Source organism: Lissotriton vulgaris, chromosome 2_2, assembly GCF_964263255.1.
Source record: "Lissotriton vulgaris chromosome 2_2, aLisVul1.2, whole genome shotgun sequence".
In the NCBI taxonomy this organism is placed as follows: Eukaryota; Metazoa; Chordata; class Amphibia; order Caudata; family Salamandridae; genus Lissotriton; species Lissotriton vulgaris.
This window is the reverse complement of record NC_141688.1, coordinates 228,341,149-228,366,065: the sequence shown is the minus strand read 5'-3', so window position 1 is coordinate 228,366,065 and position 24,917 is coordinate 228,341,149.

The following is a 24,917-nucleotide window of genomic DNA, read 5'->3' as shown; positions in this document are numbered from 1 at the left end:
CCGCATGGAGGCAGGCAACACCCCCTTCTCGAAGGCCTCCGTATATACCACCAGCAGCCTGGGCGCCAGAGCGTCTACATAGTGCTGATAGAATTCGATTGGGAGGCCGTCCACCCCTGGCGTCTTGTTACGGGCCATATGTTTGATAGCCACTCGAATTTCCGTTAGCGTGATCGGGCTACCCAGGTCCGTCGCGTCGCCCTCGTCCAAGACCGGAAGCGGCCTCTCCCCCAGGTACTCCACGATGTCCTGTACCCCCACTCCCAGCTGACTCCGGTACAATTCCTCATAGTAACCCCGAAAACGGTCTACTACAGCCGCCTGAGAGTACACCATCTCTCCCTGTGCGTCAGTAATGCTGAGGATCGGGCAACCCCTAAGTTCCGGGCTAGCTAATCTGGCCAAGAGGGTACCCACCTTGTCCCTTTCTGCGTGCGCCCTAATCATGTACTGCCTATAATCATAGCATCTCAAACGTTCCGTCTCCACGGCCACCACTTCCTTCGCGTCCAGTAACTGGGCCTGTAAACCTGGCTTAGTTGGCCTGCGGCATTCCAGGTCCCTCAAAGCCTCCTCCGCTTTCATTAGGTCATTCAGCACAGTCGTTCGAGCATTCGAGAACCTACCCAGGCACACCCCTCTCACCACCACTTTCATTGCATCCCATTCAACAGACCTGCTCGTCGCTGTTCCTGCGTTCACACCGAAATAACTATCAATGCCCTGCCGGACCGCATCGTCGAACACAGAATCCTCTAGCGTCTCCGGCCGAAGCCGCCATGTTGGAATTACTGAGCGCTCCCTCTGCCATTGAATATGCACCAACAGGGGGTTATGATCAGATATCGTCCTAGCAAGATACTCAGCATGGGTGATCAATGGCGCTAGAGAGCCCCCACAGAGCACCGAATCAATCCTAACATGCAAATCATGTAAGGCAGAATAAAAGGAGTAATCCCTGGTTCCCCTGTGCTTCTCCCTCCAGACATCCAGCAACCCCCACCGTTCTTGCCAGTCCTTCCTGTGCGCGGCCAGCCTGCGCACAGGAGAGTCTACTAGGGGGGGATGGGACCTATCCAGAGCCACATCCGTAATTGAATTGAAGTCCCCCCCTAATACTATCGGACCCGCCAGGAAAGAGGCCAAGGACCCCGAGAGGCCATCAAAGTATCGGCCTTGGTCAGTGTTAGGTGCATAAACACAACATAAAACCACGTCCCGTCCATACAGTCTCCCCTCCACCGCTACAAACCTGCCGTCCGGATCTATTACCTGATTCAGGACCTGGAAGGGGATCCCCGCCCTCACCCAGATCAAGACCCCCCTGGCATACGCTGAATAAGTGGTGCCAAAAACCTGGCCCCGCCATCTCTTCTGCAAGGCAGCGCACTCTTTTTTAGTGAGATGAGTCTCCTGGAGCATAGCTATCTGAACTCCCCTGCGTACCAGGTATGCATGCACTTTGTGGTGTTTCACCATAGTCCGCAGCCCCCGGACATTCCACGTCAGGCATTTCAAATTAGGTAATGTCCCCATACCAAGTCCGTACAGTCCATTTCACACTCCCACGGTCCATGACCCCCCCAATGCAGTTGCCCCCCCCCCAACAACCCCAAAACTGAAACAGTCCCCAACCCCCACTCCCCAGGACAGAGCATACGAACCCAATGGCCGCCCCCATCCAAACCTTGAACCAACTACTCGCACACCTACCCTGTGGTCTCCACCACAGTCGGCCTTAAGGGCCTAGGGGGGGTGAGTCGCCGCCGACCCCAGCCAGCGGAGCCCGCGTCCGCCCTTCATCCCCTCAGATACACTCCACTCCCCCACCCTGCAACCCGCCCTCCAGCAACAGGATATCACCCTACCATGAAGTCCCGATCAAGACCAAAGTCTGTCTTAGCCGCAGATAATACTATCCGAAGTCTGTGGGGTCACTGTCGGCCCCTTCTGGCTCTCCGCCTCCGAAAGTTCCTCTCCTGTTCTGCTGCCCTCTCCTCCCGAGTCCGTTTCGGCTCGTTCACTATTCTGTTGCGACCCTGTAATTGCCGCCGTCGCCGCGAGTGCGTTCCTCTTCTCCGCCGCCATTTGGGCCTCCTGCTTCTCCCGCTGGCGCCTGTTGCGGGACCTGATACGTTGAGACTGCCGCACCCTGGGCTGCTTGGGCTGGTCTCGTCTACTTTGGTGCGTCCTGTCCGTCCCCGCTCTGTACAACTCAAGCCAGTGCCAAACATCGTCCGGAGTTTGGAAAAAGTGTGTGGTGCCATCCATGATAATCCGCAGCTTGGCCGGGTAGAGCAAGGAGTACTGAATGCCTTCCTCCCTGAGCTCCTTCTTCACAGCAAGGAACGATGCCCTGTCCTTTTGGACCGCCTGCGTGTAGTCCGGAAATATCGTCACCTTGCTGTTCTCCACCCCGTAAGGACCCGACATCCTTGCCCGCTGGATGAGAAGGTCTCGATCTTTATAATGGAGGAGCCGCACCACCATTGGACGGGGGGGCGGCCAAGCCCCGGCGGGCGAGCGGGCACTCGGTAGGCAAGCTCCAGGGTGAAAAATGGAGTAAGCCCCTCCGGCGCCACCACAGTGCGGAACCAGTTCTCCATGTAGGCCACCGCATCCTCCCCCTCAATCCGTTCCGGCAGGCCTACGACCCGCACGTTGTTCCGCCTATTACGGCCTTCGGCATCCTCCGCCCTCCGTTCCAGAATGTCCAGCCGGGCCAAAATGTCTGTAATCCTGTGCTCCGCAGTCACCACCGAGGGCTTCAGGTCCAGCAACAGTTGGTCATGATCCTTGACCCGATCCGCCAGCTTCGCGTGATCCGCACGCAGCAGCCCCAGGCCCGTGGCCACTTGGGCAATGTCGTTATGTAACGCCTCCTTGGTGGAGGTGATCGCCTCAAGGATGGCATCCAAGCGCCGGTTCAGCCGCTGTTCTTGGTCAAGCTCCGGGGAGGGATTCTCACTCAACCGGGTCGATGTCGCCGAGTCCCCTTCGCGGCTCCCGGGTGTCGGCCCTCCGATCGCCGCCATGTCAGGGCGCTGCGTCACAAGTCCGGCCACCCTTTCTGTGAGGCGCTCTCGTGGGCCCGTGCCGAGCACCGGGCACCAGGCAGCACAGTGTCACCGCCAATGGTCGCAGGAGCAATGACCAGGTGGATGAGCTCCGGTCCGTCACCCCCACTGGTCCGGTGGGGGGAGGATGAGTCACGGGACGGCGGCCGACGAGGGCCCCGGGTCCCCTGGGTGAATTGAGCAGCGTCCCCCGGGCTCAAGGCTTCGCGCCACCAATCCCAGTGCGTCGGGCAGTCGGGTGCAGGGTCCCTCTCTGCTTGGCGACAGCCGGTCTCAGGGCTGTAGTCCGGGACCATCCGATCTCCTCGCCGCCATTTTCTTCACACCCTGGTCTACACCTCGGCCGCCTCTTCCTCGATCTCCTCGGGGCCAGCAGTCCCCCAGCAATGAACCGATTACGTCCAGCTGTCCCCCTACACTTCAGAGGGCAGGAACGTCTTCTCCGGGTCGCCTGGGGTCCCGAAAAACAGGAGAATTAGCGGGAATCCGCGCGGAGCTACGAGCTCACGCCGCCATCCCGATCGGCGTCCAAGCCACGCCCCCAGAGTGGATGCCTAGAAAGAAGTATATCTAAAACTAGTTTTAGGTTTCAGAGTGTAGATTCCTGAAAAAAAATGGGTTTGTTTTATGAAAAATGTGAGTGTGTTACTGCAAAAAAGTTGATTTAAATTTAGTTTCAGGATAGGCGTGAATGCATCATTTCAACAAGTTAATTGAAATTTTCTTGCAAGATTAGGGAGAGTGGATGTCTAAAAAGAAATTTTAAAAAAATGAGTAGAAGGTTTCAGAGTGGATTCCTGAAAAAAATGTGTTTGTTTTATGAAAAATGTGAGTGTGTTACTGCAAAAAAGTTGATTTAAATTTCGTTTCAGGATAGGCGTGAATGCATCATTTCAACAAGTTACTTGAAATTTTCTTGCAAGATTAGGGAGAGTGGATGCCTAGAAAGAAATTTAAAAAAAATTAGTAGAAGGTTTCAGAGAGTGGATTCCTGAAAAAAACATGTGTTTGTTTTATGAAAAATGTGAGTGTGTTACTGCAAAAAAGTTGATTTAAATTTAGTTTCAGGATAGGCGTGAATGCATTATTTCATCAAGTTAATTGACATTTTCTTGCAAGATTAGGGAGAGTGGATGCCTAGAAAGAAGTTTATTTAAAATTAGTTTTAGGTTTCAGAGAGTTTAATCCTGAAAAAAAATGGGTTTGTTTTATGAATAATGTGAGTGTGTTACTGCAAAAAAGTTGTTTTTCAAATTTCGTTTTTGGATAAGGGTGATTGCAATATTTCAACAAGTTAATTGAAATTTTCTTGCAAGATTAGGGAGAGTGGATTGCTAGAAAGACATTTTTTAAAAACTTAGTCGAAAGTTTCATAGAGTGGATTCCTGAAAAAAAGTGTGTTCGTTTTATGAAAAATGTGAGTGTTTTACTGCAAAAAAGTTGATTTAAATTTAGTTTCAGGATAGGCGTGAATGCATCATTTCAACAAGTTAATTGAAATTTTCTTGCAAGATTAGGGAGAGTGGATACCTAGAAAGAAATTTAAAAAATATGAGTAGAAGGTTTCAGAGAGTGGATTCCTGAAAAAAATGTGTTTGTTTTATGAAAAATGTGAATTTGTTACTGCAAAAAAGTTGATTTAAATTTAGTTTCAGGATAGGCGTGAATGCATTATTTCAACAAGTTAATTGTCATTTTCTTGCAAGATTAGGGAGAGTGGATGCCTAGAAAGAAGTTTATTTAAAATTAGTTTTAGGTTTCAGAGAGTTTATTCCTGAAAAAAAATGGGTTTGTTTTATGAAAAATGTGAGTGTGTTACTGCAAAAAAGTTGTTTTAAATTTTGTTTTTGGATAAGGGTGATTGCAATATTTCAACAAGTTAATTGAAATTTTCTTGCAAAATTAGGGAGAGTGGATGCCTAGAAAGATGTTTTTTAAAAATTAGTTTTAGGTTCCAGTGAGTGGATTCCTGAAAAAATAATTGCTTGTTTTATGAAAAATGTGAGTGTGTTACTGCAAAAAAGTTAATTTAAATTTAGTTTCAGGTTAGGCGTGAATGCATTATTTCAACAAGTTAATTGACATTTTCTTGCAAGATTAGGGAGAGTGGATGCCTAGAAAGAAATTAAAAAAAAATGAGTAGTAGGTTTCAGAGAGTAGATTCCTGAAAAAAAGTGTGTTTGTTTTATGAAAAATGTGAGTGTGTTACTGCAAAAAAGTTAATTTAAATTTAGTTTCAGGATAGGCGTGAATGCATTATTTCAACAAGTTAATTGACATTTTCTTGCAAGATTAGGGAGAGTGGATGCCTAGAAAGAAGTTTATTTAAAATTAGTTTTAAGTTTCCGAGAGTGTATTCCTGAAAAAATCTGTTAATTTTATGAAAAATGTGTGTCTGTTACTGCAAAAAAGTTGATTTAAATTTAGTTTCAGGATAAGGGTGATTGCAGTATTTCAACAAAATAATTGAAATGTTCTTGCACGATTAGGGAGAGTGGATGCCTAGAAAGATGTTTTTTAAAAATTCATTTTAGGTTCCAGAGAGTTGATTCCTGAAAAAAATGGGTTTGTTTTATGAAAAATGTGAGTGTGTTACTGCAAAAAAGTTGTTTTAAATTTCGTTTTTGGATAAGAGTGATTGCAATACTTCAATAAGTTAATTGAAATTTTCTTGCAAGATTAGGGAAAGTGGATGCCTAGAAAGAAATTTAAAAAAAATGAGTAGAAGATTTCAGAGAGTGGAATCCTGAAAAAAAATGGGTTTGTTTTATGAATAATGTGAGTGTGTTACTGCAAAAAAAGTTGATTTAAATTTAGTTTCAGGATAGGTGTGAATGCATCATTTCAACAAGTAAATTGAAATTTTCTTGCAAGATTAGGGAGAGTGGATGCCTAGAAAGAAGTATATTTAAAACTAGTTTTAGGTTTCAGAGTGTAGATTCCTGAAAAAAAATGGGTTTTTTTATGAAAAATGTGAGTGTGTTACTGCAAAAAAGTTGATTTAAATTTAGTTTCAGGATAGGCGTGAATGCATCATTTCAACAAGTTAATTGAAATTTTCTTGCAAGATTAGGGAGAGTGGATGCCTAAAAAGAAATTTAAAAAAAATGAGTAGAAGGTTTCAGAGTGGATTCCTGAAAAAAATGTGTTTGTTTTGTAAAAAATGTGAGTGTGTTACTGCAAAAAAGTTGATTTAAATTTCGTTTCAGGATAGGCGTGAATGCATCATTTCAACAAGTTAATTGAAATTTTCTTTCAAGATTAGGGAGAGTGGATGCCTAGAAAGAAATTTAAAAAAAATTAGTAGAAGGTTTCAGAGAGTGGATTCCTGAAAAAAACATGTGTTTGTTTTATGAAAAATGTGAGTGTGTTACTGCAAAAAAGTTGATTTAAATTTAGTTTCAGGATAGGCGTGAATGCATTATCTCATCAAGTTAATTGACATTTTCTTGCAAGATTAGGGAGAGTGGATGCCTAGAAAGAAGTTTATTTAAAATTAGTTTTAGGTTTCAGAGAGTTTATTCCTGAAAAAAAAATGGGTTTGTTTTATGAATAATGTGAGTGTGTTACTGCAAAAAAGTTGTTTTTCAAATTTCGTTTTTGGATAAGGGTGATTGCAATATTTCAACAAGTTAATTGAAATTTTCTTGCAAGATTAGGGAGAGTGGATTCCTAGAAAGACATTTTTTAAAAACCTAGTCGAAGGTTTCATAGAGTGGATTCCTGAAAAAAAGTGTGTTCGTTTTATGAAAAATGTGAGTGTGTTACTGCAAAAAAGTTGATTTAAATTTAGTTTCAGGATAGGCGTGAATGCATCATTTCAACAAGTTAATTGACATTTTCTTGCAAGATTAGGGAGAGTGGATGCCTAGAAAGAAATTTAAGAAAAATTAGTAGAAGGTTTCAGAGAGTGGATTCCTGAAAAAAAATGTGTTTGTTTTATGAAAAATGTGAGTGTGTTACTCAGTAGCGGTCGGCAGTAGGTGTTTCTATAGGGCGGTGACGTGGGCAGGAGGAGGGGCAGGGTGGGGGGAAATAATGTATGGATTACGGAGTTTTACAGGTAAGTAAACATTTAAATACATAAAACGAATTTCGTTGCGCACACTGCATCACCAAATGTGATGCAGTGCGCGCAACGAAATTCGTTTTATGTATTTAAATGTTTACTTACCTGTAAAACTCCGTAATCCATAAATTATTTCCCCCCACCCTGCCCCTCCTCCTGCCCACGTAACCACCCTATAGAAACACCTACTGCCGACCGCTACTGGTGTTACTGCAAAAAAGTTGATTTAAATTTAGTTTCAGGATAAGCGTGAATGCATTATTTCAACAAGTTAATTGTCATTTTCTTGCAAGATTAGGGAGAGTGGATGCCTAAAAAGAAGTTTATTTAAAATTAGTTTTAGGTTTCAGAGAGTTTATTCCTGAAAAAAAATATGTTCATTTTATAAAAAAATGTGTTTGTGTTACTGCAAAAAAGTTGATTTAAATTTAGTTTCAGGATAAGGGTGATTGCTGTATTTCAACAAGTTAATTGAAATGTTCTTGCAAGATTAGGGAGAGTGGATGCCTAGAATGATGTTTTTTAAAAATTCATTTTAGGTTCCAGAGAGTTGATTCCTGAAAAAAATAATGGGTTTGTTATATGAAAAATGTGAGTGTGTTACTGCAGAAAGTTAATTTAAATTTAGTTTCAGGATAGGCATGAATGCATTATTTCAACAAGTTAATTGACATTTTCTTGCAAGATTAGGGAGAGTGGATGCATAGAAAGAAGTTTATTTAAAATTAGTTTTAAGTTTCAGAGAGTGTATTCACGAAAAAATCTGTTAATTTTATGAAAAATGTGTGTGTGTTACTGCAAAAAAGTTGATTTAAATTTAGTTTCAGGATAAGTGTGATTGCAGTATTTCAACAAGTTAATTGAAATGTTCTTGCACGATTAGGGAGAGTGGATGCCTAGAAAGATGTTTTTTAAAAATTCTTTTTAGGTTCCAGAGAGTGGATTCCTGAAAAAAAGTGTGTTCGTTTTATGAAAAATGTGAGAGTGTTACTGCAAAAAAGTTGATTTAAATTTAGTTTCAGGATAGGCGTGAATGCATAATTTCAACAAGTTAATTGAAATTTTCTTGCAAGATTAGGGAGAGTGGATGCCTAGAAAGAAATTTTAAAAAAATGAGTAGAAGGTTTCAGAGGGTGGATTCCTGAAAAAAATGTGTTTGTTTTATGAAAATTGTGAGTCTGTTACTGCAAAAAAGTTGATTTTTAAATTTCGTTTCAGGATAGTCGTGAATGCATCATTTTAACAAGTTAATTGAAATTTTCTTGCAAGATTAGTGAGAGTGGATGCCTAGAAAGAAATTTAAAAAAAACTTAGTAGAAGGTTTCAGAGAGTGGATTCCTGGAAAAAAATGTGTTTGTTTTATGAAAAATGTGAGTGTGTTACTGCAAAAAAGTTGATTTAAATTTAGTTCAGGATAGGCGTGAATGCATTATTTCAACAAGTTAATTGTCATTTTCTTGCAAGATTAGGGAGAGTGGATGCCTAGAAAGAAGTTTATTTAAAATTAGTTTTAGGTTTCAGAGAGTTTATTCCTGAAAAAAAAATCTGTTCATTTTATAAAAAATGTGTTTGTGTTACTGCAAAAAAGTTGATTTAAATTTAGTTTCAGGATAAGGGTGATTGCTGTATTTCAACAAGTTAATTGAAATGTTCTTGCATGATTAGGGAAAGTGGATGCCTAGAATGATGTTTTTTAAAAATTCATTTTAGGTTCCAGAGAGTTGATTCCTGAAAAAAAATAGGTTTGTTTTATGAAAAATGTGAGTGTGTTACTGCAAAAAGTTGTTTTAAATTTTGTTCTTGGATATGGGTGAATGCAAAATTTCAACAAGTTAATTGAAATTTTCTTGCAAAATTAGGGAGAGTGGATGCCCAGAAAGATGTTTTAAAAAAATTAGTTTTAGGTTCCAGAGAGTGGATTCCTGAAAAAATAATTGTTTGTTTTGTGAATGTGTTACTGCAAAAAAGTTCATTTAACTTTCGTTTCTGGATAGGCGTGAATGCATCATTTCAACAAGTTAATTGAAATTTTCTTGCAAGATTAGGGAGAGTGGATGCCTAGAAAGAATTTTATAAAAAATTAGTAGAAGGTTTCAGAGAGTGGATTCCTGAAAAAAATGTGTTTAAAAATGTGAGTGTTTTCCTGCAAAAAAGTTGATTTAAATTTAGTTTCAGGATAGGCGTGAATGCATTATTTCATCAAGTTAATTGACATTTTCTTGCAAGATTAGGGAGAGTGGATGCCTAGAAAGAAGTTTATTTAAAATTCGTTTGAGGTTTCAGAGAGTTTATTCCTGAAAAAAAATCTGTTCATTTTATTAAAAATGTGTTTGTGTTACTGCAAAAAAGTTGATTTAAATTTAGTTTCAGGATAAGGGTGATTGCTGTATTTCAACAAGTTAATTGAAATGTTCTCGCACGATTAGGGAGATTGGATGCTTAGAAAGATGTTTTAAAAAAAATCATTTTAGGTTCCAGAGAGTTGATTCCTGAAAAAAAATGGGTTTGTTTTATGAAAAATGTGAGTGTGTTACTGCACAAAAGTTGTTTTTCAAATTTCGTTTTTGGATAAGGGTGATTGCAATATTTCAACAAGTTAATTTAAATTTTCTTGCATGATTAGGGAGAGTGGATGCCTAGAAAGAAGATTATTTAAAACTAGTTTTAGGTTTCAGAGAGTAGATTCCTGAAAAAAAATGTGTTTGTTTTATGAAAAATGTGAGTGTGCTACTGCAAAAAAGTTGATTTAAATTTCGTTTTTGGATAAGGGTGATTGCAATTTTTCAACAAGTTAATTGAAATTTTCTTGCAAGATTAGGGAGAGTGGATGCCTAGAAAGATGTATTTTAAAAATTTGTTTTAGGTTCCAGAGAGTGGATTCCTGAAAAAAAAGTGTTTGTTTTATGAAAAATGTGAGTGTGTTACTACAAAAAAGTTGATTTAAATTTAGTTTCAGAATAGGCGTGAATGCATCATTTCAACAAGTTAATTGAAATTTTCTTGCAAGATTAGGGAAAGTGGATGCCTAGAAAGAAATTTAAAAAAAATGAGTAGAAGGTTTCAGAGAGTGGAATCCTGAAAAAAATGGGTTTGTTTTATGAATAATGTGAGTGCGTTACTGCAAAAAAAGTTGATTTAAATTTAGTTTCAGGATAGGTGTGAATGCATCATTTCAACAAGTAAATTGAAATTTTCTTGCAAGATTAGGGAGAGTGGATGCCTAGAAAGAAGTATATTTAAAACTAGTTTTAGGTTTCAGAGTGTAGATTCCTGAAAAAAAATGGGTTTGTTTTATGAAAAATGTGAGTGTGTTACTGCAAAAAAGTTGATTTAAATTTAGTTTCAGGATAGGCGTGAATGCATCATTTCAACAAGTTAATTGAAATTTTCTTGCAAGATTAGGGAGAGTGGATGTCTAAAAAGAAATTTTAAAAAAATGAGTAGAAGGTTTCAGAGTGGATTCCTGAAAAAAATGTGTTTGTTTTATGAAAAATGTGAGTGTGTTACTGCAAAAAAGTTGATTTAAATTTCGTTTCAGGATAGGCGTGAATGCATCATTTCAACAAGTTAATTGAAATTTTCTTGCAAGATTAGGGAGAGTGGATGCCTAGAAAGAAATTTAAAAACAATTAGTAGAAGGTTTCAGAGAGTGGATTCCTGAAAAAAACATGTGTTTGTTTTATGAAAAATGTGAGTGTGTTACTGCAAAAAAGTTGATTTAAATTTAGTTTCAGGATAGGCGTGAATGCATTATTTCATAAAGTTAATTGACATTTTCTTGCAAGATTAGGGAGAGTGGATGCCTAGAAAGAAGTTTATTTAAAATTAGTTTTAGGTTTCAGAGAGTTTAATCCTGAAAAAAAAATGGGTTTGTTTTATGAATAATGTGAGTGTGTTACTGCAAAAAAGTTGTTTTTCAAATTTCGTTTTTGGATAAGGGTGATTGCAATATTTCAACAAGTTAATTGAAATTTTCTTGCAAGATTAGGGAGAGTGGATTCCTAGAAAGACATTTTTTAAAAACTTAGTCGAAGGTTTCATAGAGTGGATTCCTGAAAAAAAGTGTGTTCGTTTTATGAAAAATGTGAGTGTGTTACTGCAAAAAAGTTGATTTAAATTTAGTTTCAGGATAGGCGTGAATGCATCATTTCAACAAGTTAATTGAAATTTTCTTGCAAGATTAGGGAGAGTGGATACCTAGAAAGAAATTTAAAAAAAATGAGTAGAAGGTTTCAGAGAGTGGATTCCTGAAAAAAATGTGTTTGTTTTATGAAAAATGTGAATTTGTTACTGCAAAAAAGTTGATTTTTAAATTTCGTTTCAGGATAGGCATGAATGCATCATTTCAACAAGTTAATTGAAATTTTCTTGCAAGATTAGGGAGAGTGGATGCCTAGAAAGAAATTTAAGAAAAATTAGTAGAAGGTTTCAGAGAGTGGATTCCTGAAAAAAAATGTGTTTGTTTTATGAAAAATGTGAGTGTGTTACTGCAAAAAAGTTGATTTAAATTTAGTTTCAGGATAGGCGTGAATGCATTATTTCAACAAGTTAATTGTCATTTTCTTGCAAGATTAGGGAGAGTGGATGCCTAGAAAGAAGTTTATTTAAAATTAGTTTTAGGTTTCAGAGAGTTTATTCCTGAAAAAAAATGGGTTTGTTTTATGAAAAATGTGAGTGTGTTACTGCAAAAAAGTTGTTTTAAATTTCGTTTTTGGATAAGGGTGATTGCAATATTTCAACAAGTAAATTGACATTTTCTTGCAAGATTAGGGAGAGTGGATGCCTAGAAAGAAGTTTATTTAAAATTAGTTTTAGGTTTCAGAGAGTGTATTCCTGAAAAAAATCTGTTCATTTTATGAAAAATGTGTGTGTGTTACTGCAAAAAAGTTTATTTAAATTTAGTTTCAGGATAAGGGTGATTGCAGTATTTCAACAAGTTAATTGAAATGTTCTTGCACAATTAGGGAGAGTGGATGCCTAGAAAGATGTTTTTTTTAATTCATTTTAGGTTCCAGAGAGTTGATTCCTGAAAAAAAAATGGGTTTGTTTTATGAAGAATGTGACTGTGTTACTGCAAAAAAGTTGTTTTAAATTTAGTTTCTGGATAGGCGTGAATGCATCATTTCAACAAGTTAATTGAAATTTTCTTTTAAGATTAGGGAGAGTGGATGCCTTGAAAGACATTTTTTAAAAACTTAGTCGTAGGTTTCATAGAGTGGATTCCTGAAAAAAAGTGTGTTCGTTTTATGAAAAATGTGAGTGTGTTACTGCAAAAAAGTTGATTTAAATTTAGTTTCAGGATAGGCGTGAATGCATCATTTCAACAAGTTCATTGAAATTTTCTTGTAAGATTAGGGAGAGTGGATGCCTAGAAAGAAATTTAAAAAAAATGAGTAGAAGGTTTCAGAGGGTGGATCCCTGAAAAAAATGTGTTTGTTTTATGAAAAATGTGAGTCTGTTACTGCAAAAAAGTTGATTTTTAAATTTCGTTTCAGGATAGTCGTGAATGCATCATTTCAACAAGTTAATTGAAATTTTCTTGCAAGATTAGTGAGAGTGGATGCCTAGAAAGAAATTTAAAAAAAACTTAATAGAAGGTTTCAGAGAGTGGATTCCTGGAAAAAAAATTGTTTGTTTTATGAAAAATGTGAGTGTGTTACTGCAAAAAAGTTGATTTAAATTTAGTTCAGGATAGGCGTGAATGCATTATTTCAACAAGTTAATTGTCATTTTCTTGCAAGATTAGGGAGAGTGGATGCCTAGAAAGAAGTTTATTTAAAATTAGTTTTAGGTTTCAGAGAGTTTATTCCTGAAAAAAAAATCTGTTCATTTTATAAAAAATGTGTTTGTGTTACTGCAAAAAAGTTGATTTAAATTTAGTTTCAGGATAAGGGTGATTGCTGTATTTCAACAAGTTAATTGAAATGTTCTTGCATGATTAGGGAAAGTGGATGCCTAGAATGATGTTTTTTAAAAATTCATTTTAGGTTCCAGAGAGTTGATTCCTGAAAAAAAATAGGTTTGTTTTATGAAAAATGTGAGTGTGTTACTGCAAAAAGTTGTTTTAAATTTTGTTCTTGGATATGGGTGAATGCAAAATTTCAACAAGTTAATTGAAATTTTCTTGCAAAATTAGGGAGAGTGGATGCCCAGAAAGATGTTTTTTAAAAATTAGTTTTAGGTTCCAGAGAGTGGATTCCTGAAAAAATAATTGTTTGTTTTGTGAATGTGTTACTGCAAAAAAGGTGATTTAACTTTCGTTTCTGGATAGGCGTGAATGCATCATTTCAACAAGTTAATTGAAATTTTCTTGCAAGATTAGGGAGAGTGGATGCCTAGAAAGAATTTTATAAAAAATTAGTAGAAGGTTTCAGAGAGTGGATTCCTGAAAAAAATGTGTTTAAAAATGTGAGTGTGTTCCCGCAAAAAAGTTGATTTAAATTTAGTTTCAGGATAGGCGTGAATGCTGTATTTCAACAAGGTAATTGAAATGTTTTTGCACGATTAGGGAGATTGGATGCCTAGAAAGACATTTTTAAAAAACTTAGTAGAAGGTTTCATAGAGTGGATTACTGAAAAAAAGTATGTTCGTTTTATGTAAAATGTGAGTGTGTTACTGCAAAAAAAGTTGATTTAAATTTAGTTTCAGGATAGGCGTGAATGCATCATTTCAACAAGTAAATTGAAATTTTCTTGCAAGATTAGGGAGAGTGGATGCCTAGAAAGGAGTTTATTTAAAACTAGTTTTAGGTTTCAGAGAGTAGATTCCTGAAAAAAATGGGTTTGTTTTATGAAAAATGTGATTGTGTTACTGCAAAAAAGTTGATTTAAATTTAGTTTCAGGATAGGCGTGAATGCATTATTTCATCAAGTTAATTGACATTTTCTTGCAAGATTAGGGAGAGTGGATGCCTAGAAAGAAGTTTATTTAAAATTCGTTTGAGGTTTCAGAGAGTTTATTCCTGAAAAAAAATCTGTTCATTTTATTAAAAATGTGTTTGTGTTACTGCAAAAAAGTTGATTTAAATTTAGTTTCAGGATAAGGGTGATTGCTGTATTTCAACAAGTTAATTGAAATGTTCTCGCACGATTAGGGAGATTGGATGCCTAGAAAGATGTTTTAAAAAAAATCATTTTAGGTTCCAGAGAGTTGATTCCTGAAAAAAAATGGGTTTGTTTTATGAAAAATGTGAGTGTGTTACTGCAAAAAAGTTGTTTTTCAAATTTCGTTTTTGGATAAGGGTGATTGCAATATTTCAACAAGTTAATTGAAATTTTCTTGCATGATTAGGGAGAGTGGATGCCTAGAAATACATTTTTAAAAATCTTAGTAGAAGGTTTCATAGAGTGGATTACTTAAAAAAAGTGTGTTCGTTTTATGAAAAATGTGAGTGTGTTACTGCAAAAAAAGTTGATTTAAATTTAGTTTCAGGATAGGCGTGAATGCATCATTTCAACAAGTAAATTGAAATTTTCATGCAAGATTAGGGAGAGTGGATGCCTAGAAAGAAGATTATTTAAAACTAGTTTTAGGTTTCAGAGAGTTGATTCCTGAAAAAAAATGGGTTTGTTTTATGAAAAATGTGAGTGTGCTACTGCAAAAAAGTTGATTTAAATTTCGTTTTTGGATAAGGGTGATTGCAATTTTTCAACAAGTTAATTGAAATTTTCTTGCAAGATTAGGGAGAGTGGATGCCTAGAAAGATGTATTTTAAAAATTTGTTTTAGGTTCCAGAGAGTGGATTCCTGAAAAAAAAGTGTTTGTTTTATGAAAAATGTGAGTGTGTTACTGCAAAAAAGTTGATTTAAATTTAGTTTCAGAATAGGCGTGAATGCATCATTTCAACAAGTTAATTGAAATTTTCTTGCAAGATTAGGGAGAGTGGATGCCTAGAAAGAAATTTTAAAAAAATGAGTAGAAGGTTTCAGAGAGTGGATTCCTGAAAAAATGTGTTTGTTTTATGAAAAATGTGAGTGTGTTACTGCAAAAAAGTTGATTTAAATTTAGTTTCAGGATAGGCGTTAATGGTGTATTTCAACAAGTTAATTGAAATTTTCTTGCAAGATTAGGGAAAGTGGATGCCTAGAAAGAAATTTAAAAAAAAATGAGTAGAAGGTTTCAGAGAGTGGAATCCTGAAAAAAATGGGTTTGTTTTATGAATAATGTGAGTGTGTTACTGCAAAAAAAGTTGATTTAAATTTAGTTTCAGGATAGGTGTGAATGCATCATTTCAACAAGTAAATTGAAATTTTCTTGCAAGATTAGGGAGAGTGGATGCCTAGAAAGAAGTATATTTAAAACTAGTTTTAGGTTTCAGAGTGTAGATTCCTGAAAAAAAATGGGTTTGTTTTATGAAAAATGTGAGTGTGTTACTGCAAAAAAGTTGTTTTAAATTTCGTTTTTGGATAAGGGTGATTGCAATATTTCAACAAGTTAATTGAAATTTTCTTGCAAGATTAGGGAGAGTGGATTCCTAGAAAGACATTTTTTAAAAACTTAGTCGAAGGTTTCATAGAGTGGATTCCTGAAAAAAAGTGTGTTCGTTTTATGAAAAATGTGAGTGTGTTACTGCAAAAAAGTTGATTTAAATTTAGTTTCAGGATAGGCGTGAATGCATCATTTCAACAAGTTAATTGAAATTTTCTAGCAAGATTAGGGAGAGTGGATACCTAGAAAGAAATTTAAAAAAAATGAGTAGAAGGTTTCAGAGAGTGGATTCCTGAAAAAAATGTGTTTGTTTTATGAAAAATGTGAATTTGTTACTGCAAAAAAGTTGATTTTTAAATTTCGTTTCAGGATAGGCATGAATGCATCATTTCAACAAGTTAATTGAAATTTTCTTGCAAGATTAGGGAGAGTGGATGCCTAGAAAGAAATTTAAGAAAAATTAGTAGAAGGTTTCAGAGAGTGGATTCCTGAAAAAAATGTGTTTGTTTTATGAAGAATGTGAGTGTGTTACTGCAAAAAAGTTGATTTAAATTTAGTTTCAGGATAGGCGTGAATGCATTATTTCAACAAGTTTACATTTTCTTGCAAGATTAGGGAGAGTGGATGCCTAGAAAGAAGTTTATTTAAAATTAGTTTTAGGTTTCAGAGAGTTTATTCCTGAAAAAAAATGGGTTTGTTTTATGAAAAATGTGAGTGTGTTACTGCAAAAAAGTTGTTTTAAATTTCGTTTTTGGATAAGGGTGATTGCAATATTTCAACAAGTTAATTGAAATTTTCTTGCAAAATTAGGGAGAGTGGATGCCTAGAAAGATGTTTTTTAAAAATTAGTTTTAGGTTCCAGTGAGTGGATTCCTGAAAAAATAATTGCTTGTTTTATGAAAAATGTGAGTGTGTTACTGCAAAAAAGTTAATTTAAATTTAGTTTCAGGTTAGGCGTGAATGCATTATTTCAACAAGTTAATTGACATTTTCTTGCAAGATTAGGGAGAGTGGATGCCTAGAAAGAAATTTAAAAAAAATGAGTAGTAGGTTTCAGAGAGTAGATTCCTGAAAAAAAGTGTGTTTGTTTTATGAAAAATGTGTGTCTGTTACTGCAAAAAAGTTGATTTAAATTTAGTTTCAGGATAAGGGTGATTGCAGTATTTCAACAAGTTAATTGAAATGTTCTTGTACGATTAGGGAGAGTGGATGCCTAGAAAGATGTTTTTTAAAAATTCATTTTAGGTTCCAGAGAGTTGATTCCTGAAAAAAATGGGTTTGTTTTATGAAAAATGTGAGTGTGTTACTGCAAAAAAGTTGTTTTAAATTTCGTTTTTGGATAAGAGTGATTGCAATACTTCAACAAGTTAATTGAAATTTTCTTGCAAGATTAGGGAAAGTGGATGCCTAGAAAGAAATTTAAGAAAAATGAGTAGAAGGTTTCAGAGAGTGGAATCCTGAAAAAAAAGTGTTTTCGTTTTATGAATAATGTGAGTGTGTTACTGCAAAAAAAGTTAATTTAAATTTAGTTTCAGGATAGGCGTGAATGCATTATTTCAACAAGTAAATTGACATTTTCTTGCAAGATTAGGGAGAGTGGATGCCTAGAAAGAAGTTTATTTAAAATTAGTTTTAGGTTTCAGAGAGTGTATTCCTGAAAAAAATCTGTTCATTTTATGAAAAATGTGTGTGTGTTACTGCAAAAAAGTTTATTTAAATTTAGTTTCAGGATAAGGGTGATTGCAGTATTTCAACAAGTTAATTGAAATGTTCTTGCACAATTAGGGAGAGTGGATGCCTAGAAAGATGTTTTTTTTAATTCATTTTAGGTTCCAGAGAGTTGATTCCTGAAAAAAAAATGGGTTTGTTTTATGAAAAATGTGACTGTGTTACTGCAAAAAAGTTGTTTTAAATTTAGTTTCTGGATAGGCGTGAATGCATCATTTCAACAAGTTAATTGAAATTTTCTTTTAAGATTAGGGAGAGTGGATGCCTTGAAAGACATTTTTTTAAAACTTAGTCGTAGGTTTCATAGAGTGGATTCCTGAAAAAAAGTGTGTTCGTTTTATGAAAAATGTGAGTGTGTTACTGCAAAAAAGTTGATTTAAATTTAGTTTCAGGATAGGCGTGAATGCATCATTTCAACAAGTTCATTGAAATTTTCTTGTAAGATTAGGGAGAGTGGATGCCTAGAAAGAAATGTAAAAAAAATGAGTAGAAGGTTTCAGAGGGTGGATTCCTGAAAAAAATGTGTTTGTTTTATGAAAAATGTGAGTGTGTTACTGCAAAAAAGTTGATTTTTAAATTTCGTTTCAGGATAGTAGTGAATGCATCATTTCAACAAGTTAATTGTCATTTTCTTGCAAGATTAGGGAGAGTGGATGCCTAGAAAGAAGTTTATTTAAAATTAGTTTTAGGTTTCAGAGAGTTTATTCCTGAAAAAAAATGGGTTTGTTTTATGAAAAATGTGAGTGTGTTACTGCAAAAAAGTTGTTTTAAATTTCGTTTTTGGATAAGGGTGATTGCAGTATTTCAACAAGTTAATTGAAATTTTCTTGCAAAATTAGGGATAGTGGATGCCTAGAAAGATGTTTTTTAAAAATTAGTTTTAGGTTCCAGTGAGTGGATTCCTGAAAAAATAATTGCTTGTTTTATGAAAAATGTGAGTGTGTTACTGCAAAAAAGTTAATTTAAATTTAGTTTCATGTTAGGCGTGAATGCATTATTTCAACAAGTTAATTGACATTTTCTTGCAAGATTAGGGAGAGTGGATGCCTAGAAAGAAGTTTATTTAAAATTAGTTTTAAGTTTCAGAGAGTGTATTCCTGAAAAAATCTGTTAATTTTATGAAAAATGTGTGTCTGTTACTGCAAAAAAGTTGATTTAAATTTAGTTTCAGGATAAGGGTGATTGCAGTATTTCAACAAGTTAATTGAAATGTTCTTGCACGATTAGGGGGAGTGGATGCCTAGAAAGATGTTTTTTAAAAATTCATTTTAGGTTCCAGAGAGTTGATTCCTGAAAAAAATGGGTTTGTTTTATGAAAAATGTGAGTGTGTTACTGCAAAAAAGTTGTTTTAAATTTCGTTTTTGGATAAGAGTGATTGCAATACTTCAACAAGTTAATTGAAATTTTCTTGCAAGATTAGGGAAAGTGGATGCCTAGAAAGAAATTTAAAAAAAATGAGTAGAAGGTTTCAGAGAGTGGAATCCTGAAAAAAATGGGTTTGTTTTATGAAAAATGTGAGTGTGTTACTGCAAAAAAGTTGTTTTAAATTTAGTTTCAGGATAGGCGTGAATGCATTATTTCAACAAGTAAATTGACATTTTCTTGCAAGATTAGGGAGAGTGGATGCCTAGAAAGAAGTTTATTTAAAATTAGTTTTAGGTTTCAGAGAGTCTATTCCTGAAAAAAATCTGTTCATTTTATGAAAAATGTGTGTGTGTTACTGCAAAAAAGTTTATTTAAATTTAGTTTCAGGATAAGGGTGATTGCAGTATTTCAACAAGTTAATTGAAATGTTCTTGCACAATTAGGGAGAGTGGATGTCTAGAAAGATGTTTTTTTAAATCATTTTAGGTTCCAGAGAGTTGATTCCTGAAAAAAAAATGGGTTTGTTTTATGAAAAATGTGAGTGTGTTACTGCAAAAAAGTTGTTTTAAATTTAGTTTCTGGATAGGCGTGAATGCATCATTTCAACAAGTTAATTGAAAATTTCTTGCAAGATTAGGGAGAGTGGATGCCTTGAAATACATTTTTTAAAAACTTAGTCGTAGGTTTCATAGAGTGGATTCCTGAAAAAAAGTGTGTTCGTTTTATGAAAAATGTGAGTGTGTTACTGCAAAAAAGTTGATTTAAATTTAGTTTCAGGATAGGTGTGAATGCATCATTTGAACAAGTTCATTGAAATTTTCTTGTAAGATTAGGGAGAGTGGATGCCTAGAAAGAAATTTAAAAAAAATGAGTAGAAGGTTTCAGAGGGTGGATTCCTGAAAAAAATGTGTTTGTTTTATGAAAAATGTGAGTGTGTTACTGCAAAAAAGTTGATTTTTAAATTTCGTTTCAGGATAGTAGTGAATGCATCATTTCAACAAGTTAATTGTCATTTTCTTGCAAGATTAGGGAGAGTGGATGCCTAGAAAGAAGTTTATTTAAAATTAGTTTTAGGTTTCAGAGAGTTTTTTCCTGAAAAAAAATCTGTTCATTTTATAAAAAATGTGTTTGTGTTACTGCAAAAAAGTTGATTTAAATTTAGTTTCAGGATAAGCTTGATTGCTGTATTTCAACAAGTTAATTGAAATGTTCTTGCATGATTAGGGAGAGTGGATGCCTAGAATGATGTTTTTTAAAAATTCATTTTAGGTTCCAGAGAGTTAATTCCTGAAAAAAAAATGGGTTTGTTTTATGAAAAATGTGAGTGTGTTACTGCAAAAAAGTTGTTTTAAATTTCGTTTTTGGATAAGGGTGATTGTAATATTTCAACAAGTTAATTGAAATTTTCTTGCAAAATTAGGGAGAGTGGATGCCTAGAAAGATGTTTTTTAAAAATTAGTTTTAGGTTCCAGAGAGTGGATTCCTGAAAAAATAATTGTTTGTTTTATGAAAAATGTGAGTGTGTTACTGCAAAAAGGTTGATTTAAATTTCCTTTCAGGATAGGCGTGAATGCATCATTTCAACAAGTTAATTGAAATTTTCTTGCAAGATTAGGGAGAGTGGATGCCTAGAAAGAAGTTTATTTAAAATTAGTTTTAGGTTTCAGAGAGTTTATTCCTGAAAAAAAATCTGTTCATTTTATTAAAAATGTGTTTGTGTTACTGCAAAAAAGTTGATTTAAATTTAGTTTCAGGATAAGGGTGATTGCTGTATTTCAACAAGTTAATTGAAATGTTCTTGCACGATTAGGGAGAGTGGATGCCTAGACAGATGTTTTTTAATAATTCATTTTAGGTTCCAGAGAGTTGATTCCTGAAAAAAAATGGGTTTGTTTTATGAAAAATGTGAGTGTGTTACTGCAAAAAAGTTGTTTTTCAAATTTCGTTTTTGGATAAGGGTGATTGCAATATTTCAACAAGTTAATTGAAATTTTCTTAAAAGATTAGGGGGAGTGGATGCCTTGAAAGACATTTTTTAAAAACTTAGTCGTAGGTTTCATAGAGTGGATTCCTGAAAAAAAGTGTGTTCGTTTTATGAAAAATGTGAGTGTGTTACTGCAAAAAAGTTGATTTAAATGTAGTTTCAGGATAGGCGTGAATGCATCATTTCAACAAGTTCATTGAAATTTTCTTGCAAGATTAGGGAGAGTGGATGCCTAGAAAGAAATCTAAAAAAAATGAGTAAAAGGTTTCATAGGGTGGATTCCTGAAAAAAATGTGTTTGTTTTATGAAAAATGTGAGTGTGTTACTGCAAAAAAGTTGATTTTTAAATTTCGTTTCAGGATAGTCGTAAATGCATCATTTCAACAAGTTAATTGACATTTTCTTGCAAGATTAGGGAGAGTGGATGCCTAGAAAGAAGTTTATTTAAAATTAGTTTTAGGTTTCAGGGAGTGGATTCCTGAAAAAAAATCTGTTCATTTTATAAAAAAATGTGTTTGTGTTACTGCAAAAAAGTTGATTTAAATTTAGTTTCAGGATAAGGGTGATTGCTGTATTTCAACAAGTTAATTGAAATGTTCTTGCATGATTAGGGAGAGTGGATGCCTAGAATGATGTTTTTTAAAAATTCATTTTAGGTTCCAGAGAGTTGATTCCTGAAAAAAAATGGGTTTGTTATATGAAAAATGTGAGTGTGTTACTGCAGAAAGTTAATTTAAATTTAGTTTCAGGATAGGCGTGAATGCATTATTTCAACAAGTTAATTGACATTTTCTTGCAAGATTAGGGAGAGTGGATGCATAGAAAGAAGTTTATTTAAAATTAGTTTTAAGTTTCAGAGAGTGTATTCCTGAAAAAATCTGTTAATTTTATGAAAAATGTGTGTGTGTTACTGCAAAAAAGTTGATTTAAATTTAGTTTCAGGATAAGTGTGATTGCAGTATTTCAACAAGTTAATTGAAATGTTCTTGCATGATTAGGGAGAGTGGATGCCTAGAAAGATGTTTTTAAAAAATTCTTTTTAGGTTCCAGAGAGTGGATTCCTGAAAAAAAGTGTGTTCGTTTTATGAAAAATGTGAGAGTGTTACTGCAAAAAAGTTGATTTAAATTTAGTTTCAGGATAGGCGTGAATGCATCATTTCAACAAGTTAATTGAAATTTTCTTGCAAGATTAGGGAGAGTGGATGCCTAGAAAGAAATTTAAAAAAAATGAGTAGAAGGTTTCAGAGGGTGGATTCCTGAAAAAAATGTGTTTGTTTTATGAAAAATGTGAGTGTGTTACTGCAAAAAAGTTGATTTTTAAATTTCGTTTCAGTATAGTCGTGAATGCATCATTTCAACAAGTTAAATGAAATTTTCTTGCAAGATTAGTGAGAGTGGATGCCTAGAAAGAAATTAAAAAAAAACTTAGTAGATGGTTTCAGAGAGTGGATTCCTGAAAAAAAGTGTGTTCGTTTTATGAAAAATGTGAGAGTGTTACTGCAAAAAAGTTGATTTAAATTTAGTTTCAGGATAGGCGTGAATGCATCATTTCAACAAGTTAATTGAAATTTTCTTGCAAGATTAGGGAGAGTGGATGCCTAGAAAGAAATTTAAAAAAAATGAGTAGAAGGTTTCAGAGGGTGGATTCCTGAAAAAAATGTGTTTGTTTTATGAAAAATGTGAGTGTGTTACTGCAAAAAAGTTGATTTTTAAATTTCGTTTCAGTATAGTCGTGAATGCATCATTTCAACAAGTTAAATGAAATTTTCTTGCAAGATTAGTGAGAGTGGATGCCTAGAAAGAAATTAAAAAAAAACTTAGTAGATGGTTTCAGAGAGTGGATTCCTGAAAAAAAGTGTGTTCGTTTTATGAAAAATGTGAGAGTGTTACTGCAAAAAAGTTGATTTAAATTTAGTTTCAGGATAGGCGTGAATGCATCATTTCAACAAGTTAATTGAAATTTTCTTGCAAGATTAGTGAGAGTGGATGCCTAGAAAGAAATTAAAAAAAAACTTAGTAGATGGTTTCAGAGAGTGGATTCCTGAAAAAAATGTGTTTGTTTTATGAAAAATGTGAGTGTGTTACTGCAAAAAAGTTGATTTAAATTTAGTTTCAGGATAGGCGTTAATGCTGTATTTCAACAAGGTAATTGAAATGTTCTTGCACGATTAGGGAGAGTGGATGCCTAGAAAGACATTTTAAAAAAACTTAGTAGAAGGTTTCATAGAGTGGATTACTGAAAAAAAGTGTGTTCGTTTTATGAAAAATGTGAGTGTGTTACTGCAAAAAAAGTTGATTTAAATTTAGTTTCAGGATACGTGTGAATGCATCATTTCAACAAGTAAATTGAAATTTTCTTGCAAGATTAGGGAGAGTGGATGCCTAGAAAGAAGTATATTTAAAACTAGTTTTAGGTTTCAGAGTGTAGATTCCTGAAAAAAAATGGGTTTGTTTTATGAAAAATGTGAGTGTGTTACTGCAAAAAAGTTGATTTAAATTTAGTTTCAGGATAGGCGTGAATGCATCATTTCAACAAGTTAATTGAAATTTTCTTGCAAGATTAGGGAGAGTGGATGCCTGAAAAGAAATTTAAAAAAAATGAGTAGTAGTTTTCAGAGAGTAGATTCCTGAAAAAAAAATGTGTTTGTTTTATGAAAAATGTGAGTGTGTTACTGCAAAAAAGTTGATTTAAATGTAGTTTCAGGATAGGTGTGAATGCATTATTTCAACAAGTTAATTGACATTTTCTTGCAAGATTAAGGAGAGTGGATGCCTAGAAAGAAGTTTATTTAAAATTAGTTTTAAGTTTCAGAGAGTGTATTCCTGAAAAAATCTGTTAATTTTATGAAAAATGTGTGTGTGTTACTGCAAAAAAGTTGATTTAAATTTAGTTTCAGGATAAGGGTGATTGCAGTATTTCAACAAGTTAATTGAAATGTTCTTGCACGATTAGGGAGAGTGGATGCCTAGAAAGATGTTTTTTGAAAATTCATTTTAGGTTCCAGAGAGTTGATTCCTGAAAAAAATGGGTTTGTTTTATGAAAAATGTGAGTGTGTTACAGCAAAACAGTTGTTTTAAATTTCGTTTTTGGATAAGAGTGATTGCAATACTTCAACAAGTTAATTGAAATTTTCTTGCAAGATTAGGGAGAGTGGATGCCTAGAAAGAAATAAAAAAAAATGAGTAGAAGGTTTCAGAGAGTGGATTCCTGAAAAAAATGTGTCTGTTTTATGAAAAATGTGAGTGTGTTACTGCAAAAAAGTTGATTTAAATTTCGTTTCAGGATAAGCGTGAATGCATCATTTCAACAAGTTAATTGAAATTTTCTTGCAAGATTAGGGAGAGTGGATGCCTAGAAAGAAGTTTATTTAAAATTAGTTTTAGGTTTCAGAGAGTGTATTCCTGAAAAAAATCTGTTCATTTTATGAAAAATGTGTGTGTGTTACTGCAAAAAAGTTTATTTAAATTTAGTTTCAGGATAAGGGTGATTGCAGTATTTCAACAAGTTAATTGAAATGTTCTTGCACAATTAGGGAGAGTGGATGCCTAGAAAGATGTTATTTTTTAATTCATTTTAGGTTCCAGAGAGTTGATTCCTGAAAAAAAATGGGTTTGTTTTATGAAAAATGTGAGTGTGTTACTGCAAAAAAGTTGTTTTAAATTTAGTTTCTGGATAGGCGTGAATGCATCATTTCAACAAGTTAATTGAAATTTTCTTGCAAGATTAGGGAGAGTGGATGCCTAGAAAGAACTTTATTTAAACCTAGTTTTAGGTTTCAGAGAGTAGATTCCTGAAACAAAATTAATTTCTTTTATGAAAAATGTGAGTGTGTTAGTGAAAAAAATTTGATTTAAATTTCGTTTTTGGATAAGGGTGATTGCAATATTTCAACAAGTTAATTAAAATTTTCTTGCAAGATTAGGGAGAGTGGGTACCTAGAAAGAAATTTATAAAAAATTAGTAGAAGGTTTCAGAGAGTGGATTCCTGAAAAAAGTGTGTTCGTTTTATGAAAAATGTTAGTGTGTTACTGCAAAAAAGTTGATTTAAATTTAGTTTCTGAATAGGCGTGAATGCATCATTTCAACAAGTAAATTGAAATTTTCTTGCAAGATTAGGGAGAGTGGATGCCTTGAAAGACATTTTTTTAAAACTTAGTCGTAGGTTTCATAGAGTGGATTCCTGAAAAAAAGTGTGCTTGTTTTATGAAAAATGTGAGTGTGTTACTGCAAAAAAGATGATTTAAATTTAGTTTCAGGATTGGC